This window comes from Adelges cooleyi, unplaced genomic scaffold, assembly GCF_023614345.1.
Source record: "Adelges cooleyi isolate 19-005CV unplaced genomic scaffold, UGA_ACOO_1.1 ACOO_flye_CR_arks_rails_tigmint_CR_PRNA_108, whole genome shotgun sequence".
Classification (NCBI taxonomy): Eukaryota; Metazoa; Arthropoda; class Insecta; order Hemiptera; family Adelgidae; genus Adelges; species Adelges cooleyi.
The window spans coordinates 13604331-13623361 of NW_026095761.1; the positions used below are offsets into that span (position 1 = coordinate 13604331).

General features: G+C 33.2%; 1 protein-coding gene across 1 annotated transcript in view; it reads left to right on the forward strand.

Annotated features, from left to right (window-relative positions):
• LOC126847480 (tetraspanin-2A) overlaps positions 1-19031 on the forward strand; it is a 112215-nt gene that overhangs the window by 22338 nt on the left and 70846 nt on the right. The gene's annotated exons all lie outside the window — the stretch shown is intronic.

The window sequence follows — 19031 nt, forward strand, 5'->3', positions numbered from 1 at the left end:
TACCGGGTCTTGTCCGTATCGAATCCACCTCATCTCCCCCTCTCCCCCCTCCGATCGTATGGTATTACTACTAATGACCTATGAACGCGTTAAACCATAGTATATATATATATATCTTACAGCTAAGATCTTCAACGATTCATCGACGTGGCCTTGTACGCTGTGATAAAAAATTTAACTCACGAACGTTGCAATAATCAAATAACAATCAAACACTACAACTAATAATTACTACTAGTGCATCGAATAGACATTGAAAATAATAAAAAAACACTTTTAGCCCACTAAAAACCCCCAGATCGAATAAAACCAGATGGTGTACTCTAAGTACAAAATCGAAAAATGTAAACAAACTTCAATAACCTCGGGTCAGTGTAACCAAAAAAATAATTCTCCTGTTCTATAAAGCGCGCTGTCTGGTTTTCTTTAATCTTCGCTATTGGCAAGGAAAATTATTTCAAATACAATAAAAATGGTTGTTAGGCTAGCTAATGTAAATGTATCGACGCGACGTTTTAAATCTCCATATGTAAGGTGATCTTTAACGTTGCAGTGGTCCAAGTTAAAGGTGGAATAAGGTCGAAACCTTCTTCTTTGATGTTCACTGTTCAGCTCTGTTGTCAAACTGACCTCAGATTTGTTTTCTTTGCTCTTCCGTGTTACACTAGCTAATTTGTTTGTAATACTAAGTAAAGTTTCAACCTTGCATTGATGACTATGATTGATGCATAAAATAATAAGGAACTGTTAATAGTTATACTCGTAGTATAAAGAAATTAAAATACTTTGGGAAGTCGAAAATTTGGCCCAACTTACGGCACTGTATGTTATAGTTATTTATTGACTTTGTGACGTTAAACTATTGTACCCGTTAAGAAGTCTCAAAACTAATTAAGAAAATAAAAATTATCACTCAGGTTGTACTGCATAAAACCGCTACAGTACCGTGTAAAAGTCTGGTTTCATATGAGAAATATTTGCAGGACGAGTAGCCGTTAAGAAGTCTCGAAAAAAAAAAAAAAAAAGTAAAAAATGCAAAAAAAAAATTCTCATTTGGTTCTGTACCGCGCAACGTAGGCACTCTGATGGCATCACTCGTCCGACCGAATGACCGAAGGTTATTTAAAATTTGTTGATTTTATGTTACTTAAACACACCATTGTATACTACTAATGCGTGATTATTTATTTATTTATTATTTTTCTACTTTAAATACGAAATATTTTGTTTGTAACCATGGTAACCACGGCCATCCTTAGGGTTGGAATTTTCGAAAACTACAATGCCAATTATCTTCGCGGGAGTGTACTCAACAACTTCTCAAAGTTTCGTGGCGATCGGATAAATGGTGTACTAATGCATGAAGGACAGACTAACGTACAAAAATTCATTTTTATATGTATAGATAAAACGCATTGCTATGAGTTTTTATTAGTGGCGCTTTAACCAACGTTTACAGCTGCGCATAGAAGAAACATAAATTATTATCGCTACGAAAGCTGTAATTGCCAATTAAAAGCCTCTGCCTTAAACGCTCGTTTTTCTGAAGTTCAAATAATTAATTATCGAACAGCTTTGCGCTGTTGTCAATTATTTGCAATTATTACTCTGCGATACACATTGCACATGATCTATTAGGTATTTATGTTTTGTATACCGTCCCCGGATTGAAGAAAATAAAAGATTCCCGACGGCCCTTGCTGCTGCAGCCAGCAGGACTTTTTAATCTTGATAACGACACCGTTGTGTCCGTGGCTAATACATAAGAAGAGCTGTTGTACACAACTATAATCCACGGCCGTCTCTCAAAAGAGATGCGCTTTATGTAACGACCGGACTGAATAGTTTTTCCCCCCTTTTCTTTCGGGCCATTGTAAACAACCCCCACCCCTCCTTAGTTTTGGTAACTGCCACTCTTTCACCCCCCTTACCTTCTCCTTATAATACTCCCACTCGGAATTACTGCGCGTATCGTTCGCGCCCGATCTTAATTGTGTTCCCCCCAAATTGGACCCGATCCGGCCATACACGTTTTTCCAGAAAAATCTCTGTTCAACGTTACTAGATAACAATGAATTATGGTCGCTCTCTGTATTTAAGTAGTTAATGGAAAAAAAAAAAAAGTAAATAAAACATAAACACACTCGCAATGCATTATCGATATCGTAGTGGGCTACAGAAAGCCCCAAATCCACATATAATTGTGTACAAACCTATTATCAAACAATGCGAAGAGAGAAAAAAATATCCAATGTTTCTTTTATTTTTATTTTTTTCCATACAGCACACATTGTATTTTTGGCGCCCGAACAATAGAAAGTTTGCTGGTCTGACAAATGTTAACAAATTTTCACTGTGCTAATTAAGACAACTATTTAGCTTAGTAGAACTACAATACCTACTATTATGACATTTGCTTCGTTATTTTTTTTTTTGTGATATAAAAATTATCGACGGTAAAGACATTTACGGTGTCTATATTGTGACTGAATAGGTTTATGCTTAAAAACATATTTTTAACTATGTATGTCTAGAAAATTATGAAACGTTTTCGCCATAGTGTCCGTATCAAATTTTAGCTGTTTTAATACAACATATTATACGTCCATTCTGATATCGGATACGGAGCTTAATGGTTTCCAGGATAAAACCCATAGTCGGTCCGTGTATAAAATAATAACATAGCTGAAAGATGATCCATTCAGGTCGTTTTTACACTACGGGAATACAATATGTTATAATAATAATTAATATCATCGCATGGCGCACTACCTTTTTAACTACTACTACTACTACTATACTTACCGCATGTGGTAAAGATAACACGAGCAATCCGATTCTTGCAAAATATCGTCTTACACATTCCTGAGCTACAACAGCTGAGTACATCTTTGTTTTCGTATAAGGACAGTCGCAGTTAACAACAACAGTGTCCATAAAAATGTTTTGCGACTTATCTTTTAAAATATTCTACACTTTAATGCAGTTATAATAATTACTATGAAATGTTACAATTAGCGCACAAAACAACTCTAGTTTATCAGCTCAATATTCTAATTCAACTTCAGTATAAATTAAAGCCAATCGTTTTGAGGAATTTATCTCGGTATCAAAACTTGGGACCCCGCCATGTTGTTTACCATTTCATGGATGGTAAAAACTCTACATTACTATTCCATGATAAATATTGAAATGTTAGGTTAGGCGATGATGACAACCCCGTAGTATATTTGATATAAATAACATAGAAACAATAACGGTTCACAATATGGCAGTCTCCCGCTAGTGGACATTTTCACAAGCAGTCGACTACTGTAGTGTGGACAATGCGCGCTCCATATAGTATTGAGTTCAGTGGTTTTACCGTTTAAACTGTAACCGTTGAAATTCTGTCAAAATGACGTTCGTTAAGTGGTCCACATTAAACGCACCCGAATCACATACAGTGTTATAGTGCAACTTTGGAACGAGTGAACCCAAAGACGGTGCAGAAATTAACCACTCGTGTGTGGGGAAAATAAAAGTAAGAAAACCGTTGAAAATTGCCCCCCACCTCTACTGCTGTCGTCGCGCCAATGTATATATATATATATATATAGTGTAGTTTCCCAAATAGCAAAGGGCGGTAGTTGTACACAGGCTAAGGGGAAGGCAGCTGTAAAACCGTACAAACGCAAGAAATAGAAAATGGCGAAACGTTTATTGCACCGATGGGTCCTATACACCGTACACGGGGCTCATATCCATAATGCAAAGCCGTTAACCTGGTTGACGCCACCACCACATCTACCATCACTTCCACCACCACCTCTTCGGTAGAACCGTCTAGTAAAATCACCACACCCACATCCGTATTCATATTATCTATACACACACACACACACACACACAAATGTATATTTTAACTGTGTATATGTTTATAATATGTAAAGTGCTATTAAACGTACACTGCAATATATGTAATGGCAAGCGACTTGCCCAACGTCACTGTCGTACACACATAATAATTGAGACTACATATACGATGGGAAATTTGAAATTTTCACCATGGGATGTATAAAACGAGATTCGTACAAAATTTCATTATGAGGTTACAGAATACATTATTTTACTATGCTACGTCCTGTATTAAAATCGTCAGGTACAATTAATGTATATTTATATAGGTACAACGTCCTGCCATAGACGGACATATTATAATAATTTTTGTGCTTCAAGAGAATCAATCAATACCGTACACAATGACTCTATTTAATCTGCACGTCATAACTGTTCTCTGATTTTTTTTTTTTGTAGTCCTTCATAAAAAAAAAAAAATTTGTTTTGATCGGTTGGATTGCAATATTAAACGCCCGACTATGGAAATGATAATGTTTTTGTTTCAACACAAATACCTTTTATGCTTTTTTTGTTGTTGTTGTTTGACTTGTAAGACGCATTATGTCAATTAATAATTAACCAATTGTTTTAATACTGTAAAACAACGTTGCAATCGAGTTTTCTTTTTCGCTATTATATTATTTTACTAAAGAAAATATATAACCATTGATTTTCATCGTGATTGACTGACATGTTTTGCGCGATAGAGAATTTACTGAGATTGTACGAGGGCAAAATAATAATAGTAACAATAACAATAACAATTTGTATATTTGTACAAGTGAAAAAGTTTACCCGTCGGTTGCTGTCGTATATGTGACATAGAAATAATAACGTTGTTGTTGTTGTAATAAAATTAATATTATACATTTTAAATGGTGCTAACCGTCACAATGAAGAATAATATATTTTTAGACAACAATTTTTTTTAATATAATAATAACGATTGTGTGTTAATATTGAAACATCTGGTTAATTTAGATAAGTTTCCCCATAACAATGTTATTATTAAACTCTATTTGTTAAGTTTACAAAAATGTTAGTTGAGTTACCAAAGCGGTTACCGTGATTCCAACGTTCTCATTGGTTATCACAAAATGTGATAACAGATAACTGATAAGTGATAATTTTATAATCAAAAATCTCAATGTATAATTTGATTTATGGCATTTTAACATGCAAATTAACTTTTAAGCAAGCTGGTTTCGGCTGATTAACTTAACAATCGTTTAAACAACGTGTTTTTAAACCCAATTTTCGCTAACTAATTGTTGAACATAATTGACAATGTGTCAGTGAAATCGGCTGACGATATGATATTATTATTGGTATTTGCTTGAACATAACATAAATATTGTGACGTCATGTGGTTGACGCCATCACGGGTGTTTGAGTTCATTACAGTGTCAGTCTTTGTTACCATTATATTGCGCTCCGGTTTAACTGCATACGATTATTCGAAACGATTACAGTCGTTTGCAAAGGCCGCCTTAATGAAATTCTCCGCATGAAACTTAATTAATGAACTCATTGTAATGACAGCGGAAAATTACTTAGCGCCGGAGTTCAAAAATAATTATTAGACAATGCAGGTAGGTCGTGCAGAGAACCGTCTTGAATGGGAAACGATTGCATATTATAATTGTACTACTGTCTTTACATGGCCCATAATATAATATAAAATGGAATGCACATCACACCGCCGTCTCGAATCATATTATAACCATGTCTACAAAACAAACGTACAACTTCCTTAGAATGGCATAATATTATTATTATTGTTATTATTATATAGTGAAACGACGAAATCAACGGTTGCGGTTGTGGCGCCAGACAGTTTAAAAGGGGCAAAGTTAAGTGTTAACGTCTTGTCAGCGCAGTCAGGGTCTTAAATAAACTTCAGCGCGTTCTTCGACTATCCGACGACGGTACATATACATCCTTGTAAACAGATTCTCCTGTAGTATGAACTTTAATAACAATGCAATGCGAATCGGTTTGAATTTCTTAAGTTATTCAATATATGCATCTACCTATGTCGTTTAGTTAACTATAACTACATAATATCAGAATAAATTAGTCTTTAAACGAGGTAATGTCACTCAGTCGGATTAAAGGTGTTACCTTATCAACACCCATGTTAATTCATACAAAATGACTAAATAGTTTACTCTGTTTAGGCAGCGTTTTATTAACTAAAAGTGCATACTAAACTCTCGTCAAATTTGCTGCGTCACTAGTAAGAAAAGCATTTTTTTATATTTAAGGATATATACTACCTAAAAAATCTGTTATAATACCTTTAAAGTTATGTATGCAGACATAATAATTTGTTGGAAACTATCACACTATGTTTTAGTAACTCAAAAAATGCGTTTTCATAAGACCGGATGAATGGTACAGCCCAATCAACTTTTATTAAAAGGTTTGATTTAACTGTATCTTGTATCTTTTAAAAAATCAAATACATCAGCTAAAATTATCAAAATACTATAATAACAACTTACAGCGGTAATTAATATAGTGAAACAAAAATTACTAATTACAGGAAACGAAAAAAACAGTATATATGCTATACATAATACTTACAGACTATGTTTTTTTTTTAATTTTAGAATATTATCAATAAAAAAAATCAAATTCAGACTAACACTTATTACATTATTTAGGCAGATGATATAATGGACTATTTAATAGATAATTGTAGTAGAACCAGAGAGCATAGTTAAGCAAGGGTAAGCTCTAGAATTAAAAGAGAGGATTCTGAGACCAGTTTTTCAGGAAAACTCACGACAGTCAACCTAACCCATTAATAATTAGTTTATAAACTAAGACCACATCAATAAACCGTAAAAGGGACGCTAGCCCAAGGCGGTGCGCTATTTCATCAGTATACAAACTAGCCGTTCCCATTTGATAACCGAACGTGTATGAATAACCTGTACTATATCTAACTTATTCATCTGATTAGCCTGGGACGGGTTCCAAACCACAGCTCCGAATTCAAAGATCTTATTAACGTACAATAAAGAGCAACAAGACGTGTGGTTATTAAACTCACTACAAGTTTTCGTCGGAAGTCCTAACATTTAATATGAGTATTAAAACTTCAAGTCCTTTGAAAAAAGGCACACCATATATTTATTATATATACATAATATAAAATTATGTATATAAAATTATGTATATTATGTATTCTAAAATGTTAACGCGATACGTCTTAGTATATAATATATTTCTTATGAAATACTAACAAGTAGCCGGGTAGGTATAACGTTATATAATATTGTTGTTGCATTTATTTTTTAACGTTATATATTTCATTATTTTTTTATTTTTTCGGCTTACGGCTTCTCGTGGAGTATATTATTATAAAAAAATAATTCGTTTGTGCATTCACCGACCGAGATTGCTCTGTACAAGCACAATGCACACGTCACATTGTGTATAATATAATGTTTGAGGAAAATAAGTATAAAAGTATAATATAGTATATATGCGATCATATATACACAATATTATTCATTGGGCGCGCACAAGTAGAAATAACAAAATGTACAATAAAAGGAAAATGGAAGGATAGGGGAAAAAAAGGAGGCATTTTAGCGAAATAATGTCCAGAAATAATTGTCAATAGACGTTCGAGAGCAGCAGAGGCCATTAATCTGCCGCCGTTTGGAAATAATCAAAAGACTGCCGGTTACGGATGGAAAGAAAAGATAAATTATAGCAACAGCCGTGTGCTTGCAAGTACACAGCTGATTGCGACTGTGAACTCGAGGTAAGGACGGCAGGGATAACGGTATTGCCGTTTAATCGTGACGGTCTGTGAATGTTCAATACAATATGAACTCGGGCAACGCGCAACCAAAGTCCAATAAAGTATTATATGGCTAATCATTTATATTCCTGGAGATTTTATTGGAAATCCGATTCCCTCTGCAATAATCTCATATTGGTCCGTCGCATATGAATATTTTGAAAATTACTTTTTTAGTTTACTGTATTATATATTTAAGCTGTTCAAGAACTCATCTTAACATTGCGAACAATGACATTACTCTTTATGGATTAAAAAAAAAATACATCATGACCAAGTTATAGTGCTCAGTTCGAAGAAACACAAAACAACCAAGTGTGTACAACTTGTGGAAATAACTATAAACACAGATAACATAAGACGTGTTATCTAATATACAGGATGATCCATCTGATGTAAGTCACTCGTTTACTCGGAAATTTTGAAAACTATTCTTGTCCTATACTATAATTTACATGTTTTACTACATTTTTCAATACTTGTAACATTTTTACTTTCATCCCTTATGCGTAAGATAAGTGTGGACGTTGTTTTTTCAAATGGTCGCATAATATGTTTTCTCCTATGAAAATTAGTGTCTTACATCAGACGGATCACCCTGTATATATAATAAGACAAATACTAGTACAATTCACCGCCTCGAACCGCGTCATAATATTACAAACCATGGCAATTTTTCAGACCAATTATTGTACAGTTGTGAATCAATACATTTTTACTTTTAAATAAATCTCAAACCCATCTGTCCACGCGGTAATTAACTCCTGTTATAGTTTTAGATTGGTTGTCAAAATGGATTGTACCAGCAAATGTAGTCTAACGGTTAATCCGGTAAAATCAGTATATTATATTAGGATGTAGCAAAAAGGGGAAATTGAAAAGTACGTCTTGCGATTATAATCGGTTTTCGATTCCCAAAGGTGAAATTGCTTTGGCGGTCCAATTGTTTTACAGCAACCGTGTTGAACCGATTGCCAAAGGACGAACGAGAGGGGAAAATAGATGCAGCTAAATCGGACAAGCCAATTTTTCGTCGTCCATAAAAAAAAAAAGTTGCTAAAATAAATATTTATTTTAAATTTAGCTATTATTTGTGTCCGCCAGAAAGATAATAAAAATATATTGTATTATTTGATAGTATTTTTTATATAAATATGAATTTAAATCTTAACAAGTTTTGAAGATTTACTCGTATGTATGTAATAATACTCTTTTGATTTATATTTATAACGATTTTTTTATCGTTTAAATAAAAATTCCCTAAGGCAATTAAAAAAAAAAAAAAGTTTTGAAGATATTTAATAATTGACATTTACAAGAAGAAAAGTTTCATCAGTTCACTCTTACAGCGAAATATATATCATGTTTTTATAAATAGTTCCTTTTACTAAAACAATAATTTGAACTCTTGTAATATTAGCTTACTAAAATTCCGTTTTCTTTGTTATAAAAAAAAAACTATACAGTAGCTCTTTACAGATCATAATATAGTGTATAATAATTGTTGTACACTAATAGCGCATTGCAAATGCAATTTACAAGGAAATAAGTGAACATACAATTTTTATGATTTGTAACTACTATTTTCAAAGAAATTGTATTTTCAGGTCTACGTCAATGACCTGAATAGAATATTTTATTCTATTTATCCTAGTAAGGTAAACTGCATATTTTATTTGGCATGGGCGAGTATTTTTTTTTTTTTTTTGGGGGGGGGGGCTTGTGATACTACAAAACCTTGAAACTAATCTTAAAACTGAAAATTAGTGTCACGTTTATTGTTGTTTCAACAAAACATAAACATGATATTTAAAAAAAACAGTGATTTTTAGGTTTTAAGATTTGACAATTAAACAACATTAATGGAAGTACCAATAATGTGTGATAGCTGACCAATAATGACGTATGCACTGCGCAGATCACTCGTGAGATTTTATACCAAAAAAAAAATTAATCAATAAAATAAAGTGATCCGCGTTGTAAGAACGCATTTTATAAAATATATATTATTTTTCTTCTGCCTTATTTTTCTACTTCTTCTCCTTCTTAATGACGACCACGCTGTTATATTTTATTTCCGAAAAACTCGGAATCAATTGAAAACGGTTGGCACAGCTGAGGTTGGCGATTAATGATTACGATTCGTCGTCGGCTAAATGGGCTACAATGGGGGGGGGGGGGGGGTCGGGTAGAGCAGAGGTTTTTTCTTTAGATAAATCCGTAATGGTAGCAACCCCCTCCCCGGGGGGAAGGGTAGGGGTGAGGTGAAACGCACAAGCGTCACGCAGAGAGCAAAATACAATAATAAATAAATAAAATAAAAAGAATCTGTCTGCCAAACCGAGAAACGAATATACGCGACGATAGCGGTTGTCCTCTTTATTTAGATACCGAAACTTTTAACATTTTGGTCTTTTGGAATTTATAAAATGGATGCTGACAGTGATTTATACGCGAGCTTCGATACGGACTCTAACATGTATAGTAGAGATACGCACGCATTAAATGGAGGGAAAAATCGTCGTCGGGAAACAAAATAATAAAAGATTCAACCGAGTGTATGATAATGTTTTCATATGACAATTTACTGAAAGATTCTATCAATGCGCGCGTGTGTGTGTGTGTGTACAGTCCGTGGTATATAAGATGAAAATATTTTATTACAAGTGTTAAGAGGGGTAGTGGAATTCGCTTAGTTGACAGGCTTTGGTGAAAACAGTAACTAATTGAGGACGATATGTATGCGCAAGAGACAACTATAAAAACCGATATGATGGGTCAAAACCACATTTTAATTTATCATTGCCTGACATGTGTGAAATCAGCCGAATACAAACATATACAGATAAGTTGTATATAATTGTAAGGAATTTATAAGTAAATATAACCGGAATTCTAAAATTTGTAACTATTCTTGCTTTGCAAAAAAAAAGCAAGTTTCAAAAAGAACCCTAGCCCTCTCCTCTTATTTTGGTCCAAATAGCTCCAGACAAATTGTGAGCCGTAGATATGAAGTTGTTTTCTTTCCCTCTTCTTCTTAAAAAAAATGTCAAAAACACTTTTGCTGTATTTCAATACTATTTTAAAGTATCCAAATGATCAGCTTCCCTATCTAATTTAGCCACCTATATTAACTAAATTAATATAGAAATAGAATATGACCAAATTACATAGTAAATTTTAACAAATGACGAAATTATTTTAATACACATTAATTGTATTAAAAATAATATTAACAAGATAATTCAATAAAAAAACAACTGTTTTATGAGTGAAAAAAATAGTATTAGCTAATTCAATATGATAACAAGATTAAAAAGAAAAAATTCGATAAATAAAATCGTTTAGAGAAAATGTATGTAAATATTAAATAATATCACAGTTCAATGTACCAACTATATTTTATGTTAATGTCCATTGTAGCAAGTCCGTGTCAAGTGATAGCATCAATCTTTATAGATCAAATTAAAATAAGACGAACCAAAAAATGTATGTACTATATAATTTGGAATCTACTATAACATCTCTTCGAAAAAAATGTAATCAACACGTTTGCCCATATACCAAAGACCCGGTTTAACAAAAGCTTTTACTGTGAGAATGATATATTAATGTGTGTAACGTACGCAGACATTTTTTTTTTATTGTTTACTAATACCAGGTGCAGTTGCATTGTACTCGCATGTAATTCCCATGTAAACGAGACAGGCGAGAACCTACATACTATCATCTGCTATCTACATGGTTGTCATCCCTAGCTCTAGCAGGATACTCCCTGCTTCTACGGTTTTTTTTATATAAATGAGCTTCGGTATGGTGCAATATTGCGTTTAATTTATTCGGGTGACATCAAATGACAAATGCCCATTTGTAGACAATAAAATATAAGGCGTTTCGACCAGAAGACGTTAGCTAATGTAAACGCCACATAAATTGCATGGTTTTGTATCAACTAAGAAGAGGTTCATCCTTTGCCATGTAATTTCAATACAATATGTAATTAAAGTGTATATATATATTCAAACTGGTCATGCAAACCCAAATCAATTCAGCTTACAGCTTACACAAGTGCATACCGGTGTGTACAATTTGCTTCTAAAACACAAGTACAAATACTTCTACCCCTAGAACAAAAATTGATAAAAATAAAACATTTGGTACATTCCTTAGAGTATATTGAACTATAATAATAACAATATTTTAACTAGTTTAAACCTTTTACAAATCGTTACAAACAAGATGATGACCAATTTCATATTTAGTAAATTGTATTTATTTTAGAATCAATAAACCACACATACAGACGTTGAAGCTACAATTTATTATTCTTATTTGTATTAAAAATAAATTTGTTATTTGACGAACAAAATTTGACAGTTATAATAATCTTGAGAAACTGAGATCTTATTATTAATAAGCGATACTTTGACTTAAAATTGGAAAAACACATTCATTAGTAACTAACTTAGCAGACGTTTTTTGATAAATAATAACTAAAGTAGTGTCAAAAGACTGCAGATAGGACAGGAATAACTAATGCCACAGTGCATAATATATTATTGTTATTTCCCGGGGGGAGGACAAAATGGATAAAATATAGACTTATCATTCATAAAACAAAACAAAGTGTCTAAACTAAGGCGGAGAAAAGTATATTTCAAGACTCGTAAATCATGGCGCTCAATCATTATTGTTTGTATGTAGTTTAATCCAATATTAAATACAAAAATATAGTTCTTTCAAATAAATGTATGTATATTTCATTAGTGTTTTATTAGTGAACATATATATCTGTGGTGATTAGAAAAAGATTTCCTTATCTAAACGTTCTAAGACAAATACAAAACCCTTGTAAAACAAAGCGAATCCCTTGCAGGTATTTACATCAGAAATACATCAAGTTAATAATCATTTTCCACGATGGATTTTTTAAACAATGTCATTATTGCGCTACGGTTAATTTGTATTTTTTATTAACTTTATTAACACGGTTCTCGGAAACGGTCCTCTCGCAAAATGATCCGCGCTGTGCGTTATAGTTTTAATGAAAAATAAAGCTTATGCAAAAATGAAAAACCCTCAACAATATCTTACATCTCATGTACATTCGGTCCTTTAAATTAAATTAGTTTCCAAAAAAAGTGTTGCATTTAAAGTCCGCCCGGAGTGTTTAATAAAAATGGGGCTATTTACAGTTGCTCTTATAATGTAAACAAAGGCGTAGTAGCGACTTGTTTACAAATTGTAATGTTTTACCTTCCTGGCTGTGTGTAGAAATAAGTAGAAGAAAATAATTACACTGTGCTCGAGGCGTTTCTTGACACAAACATCGTCTTACAAACGATGGGGGCCGTTAACAGGTATAACATGTACATTGTAACATATTATTATAAGTATCTCAAAAAGCGTTTACTCGAAATCCTACATGTTATATGTACAACACACTGCGTGCGATTCGTTTGGTCGAACCCTGTACGTTTTTCACACTACGGTGTTGGTGATTAACTACGGGAAATTGATTCTGAACTTTTGGGAATCGTAAAAGGACCAAAAAAAAAATATATTCTCCATATTATTATCTTCACGCCCAAAGTGCGTACAGCGCATATTATTATTATTCTGGCTTACATGTATACATATAAAAACACCAATCGACCCTTCTTTTGTCGGGACAAAGCGGAATGGAAAAGGCCAAATATTGTCGATCAAAGGCCAAATACCGAGATATGTGCGCCAGACAGTACAGCCCCTTTGTGTGTCTAAATTGATTTCGAGGGCTGATTGGAAAAGGTCCGAAATAACGAGTATACTCTTTTCCTTTCTCCTTAACCGCCCCTCCCCTCTTATCCGTTTCCCGTCCCTTTCTAATCTCCCTCTCAGGACCACAGGCGAAATAACCGGACACAGCAATGTCCGTTCCGCCCTATACTGTCGTTGATCAATCGAATACTGTGGCTTCAGCAACATATTCAGTCGGTCAAACATAATATAATATAATATATTTGGTAACATTTTATTTCATATGATCTAAAAAAAAAAAAACAGTAGACATAATTTATACCGCTGTTTTGACGGCAACAATAAACAACTAAAAATTACTTCATGTGTATCTTTACAAATTTTACATTGTCTAAACTTAGTTAAAAATTTTATAATATTATCGTGTATAAAATATAAAGATGCCAGCTGATGAAAGCCAAATATTCAACAGAAAAAAATAAAATGGGGCTATTATGCATAATTAAGGTATCTCCATATTACAAAAAAAAAAATTATAAATTTCTTTGGGTAAAGTACATTAGTTCTCAATTGGTTTTTGATTGTATAAATCGATTTTCTTTTACTGTTGTGGTATTATGACGTCGAATGTTATTTCTTAACGTTTTCAAACCAAAACCAATTGAAAGGAGACATTTTTAGTGGTTGGACTTGCCTCTTGTTGTCTACGTTTATTTGTACCAATGCCAAATCTTTTGGCCGCAATAACTGTTATACTATATTCTTGTTTTAATCTAAAGCGTCTTTATACGCATCTTTATCCTGTATTTGAGTTCACTCCTTTAATCTCTCCGATTCGATTACAAATCCCATTGAGCTTTATTAATACAAGGGGCATATAAATAGGTGAAATGTGTATACGTTGAGGTTTATTGTACTTCTCCTCCTCCGTTGCTGCTGCTAACGATGACAGCTGGAAAGTGGCGTTTTTCACTCTGGCAAACTCATTGCCAAAACAACTTTAGCTCATTTATCACATTAGATTAGACCGGGAATAATTTAGAAGCCAAGGTCGAAAAAATTGTTTTACCTCGTCTGCTATATTTCCATGATGTATGGCGGTGCAACGCGAAAAAGCAGATGGCATGACGCCACCACGCCGGTTTTTGTAACACTTAGGTTAAGACGTCTTGACGTCTTATTGTCATGATCATAAGTAATATTAATAATATGTCTGATAAATTACGGTTTAAGGCGTACAATCAAACATGGCGGCGTGCAATTCAGTCGACATTTTTCACGACCAACCACAATACTTGCACAGCATAATATAATATAATATTATACAAATCGTACAATATCCGGTTAATGATTGTGAGACATTTTACAATAAATTACAGTAAATCAATACTGATAAATATTGTAAGCTTACTGCGCTACTCGGTACACTGGACAGTCAGGAAATATAAATTCGGAAATCCCACGAGTTTCATGAAAATATGGATTTTATTTTAATTTTTATTGTAGAAATACTTCAATTATCACCTAAAGAACTTTACATGTGGCGTGTGAAACGTTTTTTATGCGTTTTTTTTTAGTTGGTTCTTTTGTTGTTCGTACACCGTCTTCGATAACGGTCGGCGAGTGCAGGTATTTGTAAAATAATTAGTACCTGTAATTTAAGTCTTGGCATATAACGTTTTGGAATGCTTTTACCTACCGGTATCACTGGGCTCGGGTGAAATTAGATTTCCTTAGAACCAAATTGGCACATTCCAGTCTGGTTAACAACAGTTTTCTCTTTAATGATCTCTTTTTTATTTTTATTTTTTTATCTTGCTACTAGACATCAGTGCTGGTAATAACCGTTCGGTTTAATTTCCGTTATAGTGCGATATTTCGTTTGAACTTAATTAATTAAAAATATCCGTTGGAGAAATAACACTGAAATAGCTGCTACTACAATGCTGGGCGCGTATAACGAGTTAACCGAGTCAATTACAGCCAGATGGTACTCCGAGACCCGTTTTCAGTCGACCTATTTAAAAAAAAACATAAATTTCATAGACCAAGCAATTGCGGTCACTTGAACGATAATACTTTCGGGCAATTTTCCTTGGCGTTATCCACTTCTTAAAGCGTGTTACACCGTTCAAATTATACAAATTAAATACTACATACAATATAACTATCTTGAAAAATCTTCGGCAACCATTGATAGACATAAGAAACCTTTGGAAATCTTATGTAAATAGTCAACTGACTTTCACCCTCATTTAATTGTCAACTGCTGGACCGATGTTAACTTGATATTATTTAATACATACCGTTATGGGTAGAAATCAGAAATAGTTCACCAATTAAAGCTTTTCGGAAGTTGGGAAAAAGTCAAAACTAGAAAAAAACAAATGGACATAGGTAATATGTTTCCTTAACTTCAAAATAAACCAGGCTATGACTTTATGAAAAACTATAAAATTGGATTGAAATTTGTTTCATATTAGTATTATGGCGTTATTGTTTTTTTTAAGCTCTAAACGTAATTACAAAACTATTGGAACGCTAGTAACATTGAAAGAAGAAAATTCAAAGTTAAGACTAAATGGTTTTATTTTCAAGTACTTGGAAATAATAATACAATGTACCAGACACTTACATAACTTCTTCTTTAGCGCATTCCGAGTAATAAAAAAAATCGAAATGAAAAATGGAGTATTTCGACGAGAGAAATAATGAATTATTATGTACACTAGAGTGGGTTCGTAAAGTTGTAATAAAGTTTTAGAGTTTCAATACTATGTTGAAAATTCCTTTGAAACTTTAAATTCCTATTTATTATAAAGAAATGCCTTAGTCGAAAATAATAATAATTACCGTAGATATACTTTAATAACAAAATATATAAACTTCACTCGGGTAAGTTAATGATACAGCTATTATAATCAATTCACCGAGTACAAGGACAATATTGGCCCCGCTGTAGTGTTATAGAGACAACGACAGTTATTAATATTAAACGCGTTCTTTGATCAACTGCTATCGTGCAGCTGCTTGGAAATAGTTTTTTTTTTTTGTAAATGGAAGAATTCCAGAGGTGAAGGAGGAGGATGCGGCTTTCTTCCGGTATCGATAAGACTTGTGAAATATATGAATATTGTGAACATTAAAAATATACATTTTTCTCGGTTCGTATCGATCACGGTCTTACAATATATATATATATATTTATTCTGCTCTACTTTCGGAAAACATTAAAAAAATAACGTTATTTAAATAACAGATTAAACGGTTTGGTTCAGTGTACGCATATTATTATCACTATTATTCAATAACGATTTTGTTTATGGCGGGAGGATGAGATTTTTTTTTGTTTCCATTCCATTTCATTCGATTTCTACCTCTACAAAAATAATATCCAGGTATAACCAATGCTTTGCTGTTTCATTATTTAATCTAGAATTTTAAATACAATTTCTCGTCTAGCAGTTGTTGTGGCAAAAGACGGCAGAAGACTGTCCAATACAATAATATAGTCAATAATATAATAGCACCACAATACTATTGTTCATGTATATTATTTTTATTTTGAAAACACTATATTATTATACGCTCCCGGTCGAAACTATCCAGGTAAAGACAAACATAAATATAAGTAACAAAAATGGTTCCAAGTTTGACTTCCAAGTTTTTTCATCGTTTCAACTTACTCAGTTGTTTGCTATCTGAAGGCTATTATATTTGTGTCAGTCACTAACATCGTTACAGCCCATATAGACCCTAACAAATATTTTATTTGTAAATACTGAGCTCTACTTGAACGCACTATAAAGTTACCATTTTTTAGGGTAATATTAATTTTAAGTTCTACAAAGGCTAAACTTTTCTCGAAATATGTATTTCAGTACATTTTATCAAACGGATACAAACAATTTACATTCTAACTTCAAGTTATATTAGAAAGATAATCAAATATTGTATTTTTTATGTACACATATTAATACAGGGTGATCATTTTATCGTAAACCACTCGATATCTCATTGGTTTCAAGATAAAAATAATACTACACTCCACCTTACCTCGTGTGGTTGACGATAAAATGATCACTCTGTATGTTTAGGTTGCAAATATACTAACGTGAGTGAATTGCCAATTATCAATTGCTATAACTATTTGTACCTACGCCTTATGGTTATTTGTTATTGTCAAACGAAACTGGGCCGGCGGTGTCGTTTATCGATATTGTCACGAAAGCCCCCCTTAAGAGCTGTTCGGGGAGAAGACAGAAAATAGTGCGGAAGTAGCAGAAGAAGGCTTTCGGATGGACTGATGGATACGTTAATACGGCGCAAGAGCATTTTCGGTAGATCCATTATTAGTGCGGTCGCGTTGCCCCGGGGCTCTTAGTAGTAATCCGTTAATTAGCAAAGTTCCTATCAAAGGTGCTTCGGGGGGGGGGGGGGCTAACCTCCTCCCAAGGCTTTTGGTATTATGGCGGACGTCGTAACGACTTAGGGTCGTTTTATCGGTACGACCTTTCACCTGAAAACTACAACGCAACAACAATAACACTCCTTTACACCAGCGGTAGTGGTCCGTTATACCACTCCTATGATATGTAATTTGTGGTCATATAAGAAACCAAAGTTGATGTTACTCACCGAGAGCTTATAGCCAGCACACTGTACACAGGAAACGTTTCGTTTTAGATAGGTACCGTAATTGGCAGGCATAATAAATATGTATGTAACCTTTACTTCACAAAAATAGTTGTTTTTTTTAGTTTCGGCAAAGCGATCAGAGTCAATATTTTGAATGTACAACAGTTTAAAAAAAAATATACTACAAAAAGACAATGCAATGCTGCGACAAGAACGATATTTTATAATAGTAGATTAAACCACATCTGCGGTTGGGCACTTTTTATTTAAAAAAAAAAACAAAAGTTTTATAAATATACAAAAAAGTAATCACGATCAAAGTCATCATCAGTTATATGATGAATTATTAACAAACATAAGATTATTTGTTTAGTAAAGTAAGTATTTAAAATTTTCTTTCTCTCAGCCCGCCTTGTCGACGAAATAAAGCGCGTTTAGTTATTCTTAGCACATTGAAGAAGTAGCAAAATAGTGTGAAACTTTTGGAATACACATAATGTATACATCTATAAATAAAAACCCATGACTGATATAAATGTAGGTGTTGGTGCGAATTAGTTAAGCAACGGAAAACTTTAGGCCCATTCCTCTTTCCGGATAGGAAAAAAAAACTTTTTCAAATAAAGCAAGGCTGGCGGGGTTTGGGACGGATGATTAAAATCTGTAAACTTTTAATGAATTCGTTGTGTCGGGGTAGAAGAAAAAAAAACATTGCCACCATAATTGATACCGGGTATTCGACGTCATAGTATATAATAAGGAATAGTATATATTATTATGTATGTAGCTAAAGCTTTTAGCTGTTGTTGGCGATACAAGTTTTGTATTCTTTTTCCTATCCGGCGACGTCAAGTCGACTGTGTGTACGTTTTATATTAGCAATTCTCGTTTTCAGAACTTTTCGGTTGTTTCTAAAATTGTTTAGTAAGCGCACCACGCAACGGTGATCAGCAAT